Consider the following 7447-nt stretch of genomic DNA (forward strand, 5'->3'; position numbering starts at 1 on the left):
TAAAATAAGCACTTAAAAATGCATATGTATCAGCAAAACATCAGTATGTTAAAGACCTTCTAATAATTACTATAATTATCAAAGTTGATGGAAACATTCGATACAAGTGTCAGAAGGAAAAAGATAAACATTGTTTTTATATAATTTTGTCGACTTCGTGAAAGACATGAAAATCTATAAAAATGAATGTAAGGCTTCAGAGAATTGACTAACCACAAAAGTAAATTAATATTTTAGGATGTAATAGTTTTCCAATGCACAAGTAGTGTCCACTAGACTGAGACAGACAGAGATAAATGACAGATGGAAGGATGGAGAGACAAAGTGGCATTTCAGAGAGAAATTAGATGCTTTAGTTTCTTAGTCACACTCTGCTAATTGGTTAAGATTTCAGAAATGATTGGAATTAGATTTCTAGCTTATTCTAAAATTTCAAAATTAAACATAAAATTTAATATAAAAAAATGAAATCATGGAGGTAATGGATCCACGTTTAGGTAAACTTGTGGTAAAAAAGGATTGTTTTCAGCATGACATCATGGCAAATGTTACAGAAATGTTTGATAGCCTCCATGAGATTTTAATTTTTCTTCCACTGGCTGAATAGAATATTAAAAATGTATAAAAAATTGATCGAGAAACATGTTTAAAGTAAAAGGACACACTATAGCACAAATATTTTCAGAGGAGTGATTAATACATTGTGTGAAGATCGTAACAAAACGTTGATACTCTGGTAAAAGCCCAGTAGGAGAATGGGAAAAACACGTGACCTTGCAGTTCACAAAAAGAAAGAAATCAGCCAGTTATCAGAATAAAGAAGGAAAGGGAAGAAGAGAAAGAAAGTGAAGGAGAGGTAGGAAAAGAAATTTAATGGAGCAATATTCAAATAAAAGTAGCAAATATAAATTTCTGAATATGAAAACAAGCAAATGACTGCTCCCAGCACTTTGTATTGCCCCCATCATTCATTTACACATTTATTCTTGTATCCGTTCAACAGTGAATTCCAATGTTTTCAGCCCCTGTGACATTGCCAATGCCGGACTAGCTTACAGGTTTTAAAGGTAAAAACACAGGAAAAAAAAAAAATCTCTGATTTCTTGGTTTAGAAATTCTGTGGAGACCCTTCTCACACCATTCTGTTATCTGCGTTTAATTAACTACTGTGCTGGAAGGTTCTCAGGTTCATGCTTGTGTCTTCTTCATCGTAGCTCTGGTATCTAAAAAACAGCTGGAATATATTAGATAGGAAATAGATATTTCAGGGATTAACAAAGAAATACAGTGCTACAATGGCAAGGGTAAGAAAAAGTGAAAATAGTTTAAATTGCTAACAGTATAAAAAAATTGATATTCAAAAAACTGGCTTCTATTCGAATATTAAAAGGATAGTTACAGAAGAGTATTTATGGATTTGAAAAGATACTAAAAAATTGCTAGAAAAAAATCTATTATTCTACTTAAAAGAAAACTATCTGTGGTTGACATGGCAAATATAGGGACCACTATTTTCACTATGGTGTCTTGTCTTGGTGTGCTTAATATTCGATTTTTTTTTCTTTACTTCCCTCTATTTTTAGAATTTTCTCAGATTACTCAATAGTAATTGTGAAGTAGAAATAAAAGTGAAAGCACATTTTAACTCCTTAAAACATGATTAGAGTAAAAATCACCCATATACTCTAACTTTTGAACAAACATTTGTACAAAACCAATTTTTAGAGAGTTTTTACCTTTCTGTTTGTCTTTTTACTATTACTGTTGTTGTTGTTATTATTATTTCAGAGACAGAGTCTTGCTCTGGTGTCCAGGCTGGAGTATAGTGGTTTGATCGTAGCTCACTGCAGCCTTGGATTTCTGGGCTCAGCCTCAGCCTCCTAAGTAGATTGAACTATGGGCTCACACTACAATGCCTGGCTAATTTTATTTATTTATTTATTTATTTATTTATTTATTTGCAGAGACAGGGTCTTGCTATGTTGTCCAGGCTGATCTTGAACTCCTGGGCTCAAGTAATTCTCCCATCTTGGCCTCCCAAAGTCCTGGGAATAAAGCTGTTACCTACCACACCCATATTTATTATTTGTAATGTATGTTTGAAGTTGCTTTTCAATTTTCTTATCTGTGTGTTTCAAAAGTATTACTACCATTTTAAAATTAGACTTACACGATTGAAATTATTCTACATGCATGTCACAGAGAAATTTATTTATTTATTTACTTTGTAAATTTTTTGCAGGGTCTTCCTTTGTTGCCCAGGCTGGACTTTAACTCCTGACCTCAAACTGTCCTCTGCGTTGGCCTCTCAAGTTGCTGGTATTACAGGTGTGAGTCACCATGCTGGCCCCATTACAGAGATATTTAAAGTACAAATTTGTGAAGAATGTTTAAAACGTACTAGCTTACACAATCCAGATAAGAGTCACAAAGGCACATATAGCCCCAAGGGTTGTGGTAAAAGCATTTTCTATAACATTCCAAATTTCTTATAGTATTATTAAGATCTGCCATTAAATATTGCATAATTATGCTTCAATTTGGCTGCACTATTTCTTCTGCACATGTTAACTGTGTTTTTCATTATTCTACTTTTATAAGATTACATTTACCTTCGAGCCTGAACACTTCATTCTAGCTGTGTAGTCTTGATAATATGGTTAAGTAAACTCAATGCTGATCACCTAGGTCATTTTGCCAAAGTTTCTCCATCCCTGAGATTTTCCTGTGATTTACTTTTTACTGGCTGGATGTTTGGGTTGTTGTTTAGTTATCTTTTGTTTATTTTGTTTTTAAGAAGTGGAACTGAGTACCATTTTGCCAGATTTATTTGGCTGTTGTTGCTTGTTTTTTTTCTTTGAAGTATGTAGCAACCTGATTGGTTATAAATATTATTAGGTTACATTTGATTTCCTGAGTTTCTTGGTAAAGGTGATTCTCTACTCTTCTGGCATTGAGTGATCTGTAAGAAATTCTGAGGCAAGAATGAGTTATCTTCCATATCTGTAGGTGTGACCTCCACCATAGGTAACCTGCTCTTTTCTGCCATAATGCTGTTTAAGGTCTGCTTTTTTTTTTTTTTTTGATAGGGAGTCTTGCTCTGTTGCCCAGGCTGGAGTGCAGTGGCACAATCTCAGCTCACTGTAACCTCCACCTACTGGGTTAAACAATTCTCTGCTTCAGCCTCCTGAGTAGCTGGGATTACAGGCACCCACCACTATGCCTGGCTAATTTTTGTATTTTTAGTAGAAACAGGGTTTCACCATATTGCCCAGGCTGGTCTTGAACTCCTGACCTCGTGATCCACCCGCCTCGGTCCCTCGAAGTGCTGGGATTACAGGTGTGAGTTACTGCGCCTGGCCAGGTCTGCTTCGTTAATGTCCTTCTTACCCAGCTAGAGATGAATTCTGCTCCTACGGGATTATTCCTCCAATTCAGAGGGACTGGGCAAATTTGGACTCCCTAATGGCCCATTCTGCCTCAACTAAGAATCTCCATTTATTATGTTGGTCATCATTATTTTGTCCAACCCACTTCACCATTCCTTGGTCTGCTTCTCCCCCATAATTTGGCTAATATCAGTGAGAAATTATCTTTTACTGACCGTCTCTTTTCAATATAACTTTAGTGATTTGGACATAGGTAAGGTCAGGGGCCACATCATGTTGCAAGGCAATATTCCATCTAGTTCATGCCTTGCTTGCACTGACACGGCATGAGGTTTTATCACCTTTTCATTTCACTATCTTCTGTTGTTATTTTCTAGCAATAGATGCTAATTTGACTTGATTTTATCAATGTCTTCTAATTTCTATTTTTCAATTAAGCAAGAGGCCCGAATTTAGGAAGCCTATATCTTTTTGTATTTTACAAACAGAAAAAAGATTATGGAATGAAAGGTATTTGCAGATAAAATGATATAGACCAGAGTTCAGCAAATGTTTTCTATACAGGGCCAGATAGGAAATAATTTCATCTTTATGGGCCAAATCATCTCACTCTCACACCACAAGGCGCAAGAAGCCACAGATAACAGATGGCATGACTATGTTTCAAGAAGTCTTCATTTACGGACTCTTACATTTGATTTCTACATAATTTTGACATGTCACAAAATAATATTCCTCTTTTATTTTGTTTTTCTTTTACCTATTTTAAAAAGCAAAAGTCATTCTTAACTCATGGTGCCAAAACAGATGGTGTGTTGGATTTTGCCCATAAGCTGGTAGCTTTCTAACCCCTGTGGTCAGCGGCTACACTTTGGAAGTTTAATCAGCGTGGTTCTTGAACAGATGTCTTGTTTTGTTTCTTCATCAGACAGAAGCTTTCTCACCACCCAGTATGCGTTTAGGATTTAGATGAATAAAAATGCTGAGTGTTTAGCTCAGGGTTTCCCCATAGATGAGAAACAGAAAACAGACACAACAGGAGACTTGTTGGAGTGTGCAGGTAAAGGCTGCCTTGGTGTAGTTTTCTTTGGATGGAAGATACTTTTAAACATGTGATACCCAGAAGACAAAGATTCCCCTTGAGACTTTTCCCCGCTCTCAGCTGTGGATGCTTCGCTCCTGTTTAATGTTCCCGGCTGAACCCTGAGAGGCTGGAATTATAGACACAGCACTGTATTCATCTTTATCTTTTTTTATAAGATTTGTAATGATATCTCTTGTGCTAGAATTTAATCTGTTTTTACAGCATCCACAGCTACTAAAAAACTTCCTTGTGACATTTTCAATGTGCAAGGTTCACTCAAGACATGACTTCTCTCTTCTGGTCCTGTTTTGATAGCAGATATGAAGATTTATTACACTTTCTCTCATCTCACTAGGGCACATTTTTGTTACTAAAGAAGCGCTGTCCCGTTACTATCTGTGGAGTGTTTCCAACGCCTCAGAGCACAGCAGGAATGGTTGCTGGTGAAGGTTTTGGCTGGGAGCTCCTCAGGCCCCGACTGCGCCTGCCAGACACAGAGTCCCCATGCCCCACCCAACCCCCAGGCTTGGCAGCGTCCCCAGATCTGAACCCAGGGCAGGGCTGTTTCTTATACTGCAGCAACACAATTTAATCCTTGTATCTGTGTTAGTCAGAATGTCTATGCTTTGTTATAGTAACAAATTAACCTCTAAATCTCAGCGATCTGACACACTAAAGGCTTATTCATCCATTTCATTTTCTAGGCATTTAGATATTTATGAATTAATAAAAATAATTATTGAATACTTTTTTTTACAAAATATTTTGTACTTTTCTGTTTATTAATGAGGGTTGGAGATTTACAGGTGATTTTGAAGTATATTAAAATGTGTGTATACACACACACACCCACACCCACATATATATATGTGTGTTTCTTAAATGTCTTTGTGCCCATACTAGCTTTCAGTACATGGGTATTAGTTGAATATTATCCTAAATACTCTATCCTTTTTATGATTTCAGTTTTTAGATGTTAATCGTTTTCTGATAACAAAAATTATATACTCAGCAAAAGAATGTGGAAAGGGTCCAAAAGTTCAAGGGAGAAAGTAAGGAGCATTTACACAACCGCAGAGGATAGGATGCCCCTCCAGTGTGCTGTGCTGTGTTCTTTCAGTCCTTGGCATTATCATTCGGAACTTTAGACAGTTTTGAAGAAAAAGTGGTTAATGTGTTGTCATTGATTTCATCTGCATTCCCGTAATTACTAATAAAAAAAAGGCCATCTATTTGTATAATTTGAAGTTATTTATGCTACATATCATCATATTTTGAGACTTTTGTCTGTTAGGGAGTTTATCATTTTCTAAATGGTTTGTCTGAACTTTTCAGGTTATTGATTTTCGTCCTTTTCTGTCACATTTGCAATGATTTTTCCAGTTTATGTTCTTAGTTATAATTGTATTCATTGCATTTGTATTGGTAAGAATGTCCATGCTTTGTTATAGCAAAAAAGTAACCCCTAAATCTCGGTGGCCTAATACACTAAAAGTAAATTTATCTTCAGTTCCTAAAGCAGGTGTTGTACCATCCATAGCAAATCTGGTTAAGTAAGGAGGACAGAAATATTGGGCTTTTTGGACACTGCCATCACTATACAGGTCTTCTATGTGTTGTCACAGCAGGGCAGAGAACCGCAGGAAGGACAATGCATCCTCTTCCGTTCATCAGCCTGGAAACTGCATACTTGCTACGCTTGTCTAATTGGGCAAACCAGTCCCTGGACTCACAGGCACATGGCAGAAAGGACAACGTGAATCTTCAGTGAGGAGCAAAGGTCTCCGCCATAGTATTCTGCTGCAGAGATTTTATGATTTCATTTTGAAGCATCCAAACTTACTTTGGCAATTGCTTTGTTAGACCGTTATGTCATACCCTTTCCTTCCTTTCATCTGCTCATCTCTTGGCTTGAACTAACCATCTTTTTTTCTACCTGAGTGCTCCAGGTCTTTCTGCAGGTCACAGAGCAACTGGCATTTCCCTTTTCATGACTTCTTGGTCCCCATAGCACATCCACCTTTTTTATGTTTCTATGCAGGAATCACAATGTATTTCTGAAACACTATTTTTTTTTATTATGTGCATCTCTTCTGTGGGTGCCTTGGGGGAAGGGACATATTGTTTCTGTGGAATGTTTGATTCCATGTGTGCACCTGGAGCAGCACTCTGTACAGTGGGACAGCCTGGAGTGCAAATGCCTTTCATAGCATTCATTATGATGGAGCTTAATGATTAAGTGATCAGCCACTTGTGCTTTATTATCTCATCTTAAAACTAAAGGTACAAAAACAAATAACAGATTTCTGTAAGAATTAAATAAAATGACTTATGCAAAATACAAATTATGACATCCAACATAAATTCAAATATTAACAGTTTCATTTTTTTAAAGTTCTCCTTTATTCTCTTTCTTCCACAGTTTCTTATGTGACAGAACACTAGAATATTTTAAGACTCTTTATTACATGGCAAAATGCTTCCCAAATTTCATTTATTTATTTACCAATTATACCATCTTGTAATAACTGTCAACAACATACATTATACTCTACTTAACATTACTTTTCTTATATTGACTCAATTTTAGCTATAAGACATACTTTAAATGAAAGTTTTATATCATTAACATTAATGGAAAACCAGTAACACTTGCCATAAATAAAAGGTGACAAAACAACCTTATTAAATTAAAAATTAAATTGTAAAATAAAAACAAACTATAAATTGTAGAACACATTAAAATGATTGTGAAAATGCTCATTGGAAAATAAGTTCTTTAATGAGAACGTTTGAAATATTTGTGATGATTAAGTAATAAAAAATATTTGGCTCAGTATTGCTTAGTTAAATATGCCATGGTGGACTGTCTAAAAGAAATTTCTTTTTTGAAATTTTCTGATGTTTATTTGCACTGAAAGAATCCAAACTCAGATACATAACTTAGGGAAACACAAAAGCATTTAATGAATTT

Source organism: Mandrillus leucophaeus, unplaced genomic scaffold (genome assembly GCF_000951045.1).
Source record: "Mandrillus leucophaeus isolate KB7577 unplaced genomic scaffold, Mleu.le_1.0 Scaffold540, whole genome shotgun sequence".
Lineage (NCBI taxonomy): Eukaryota > Metazoa > Chordata > Mammalia > Primates > Cercopithecidae > Mandrillus > Mandrillus leucophaeus.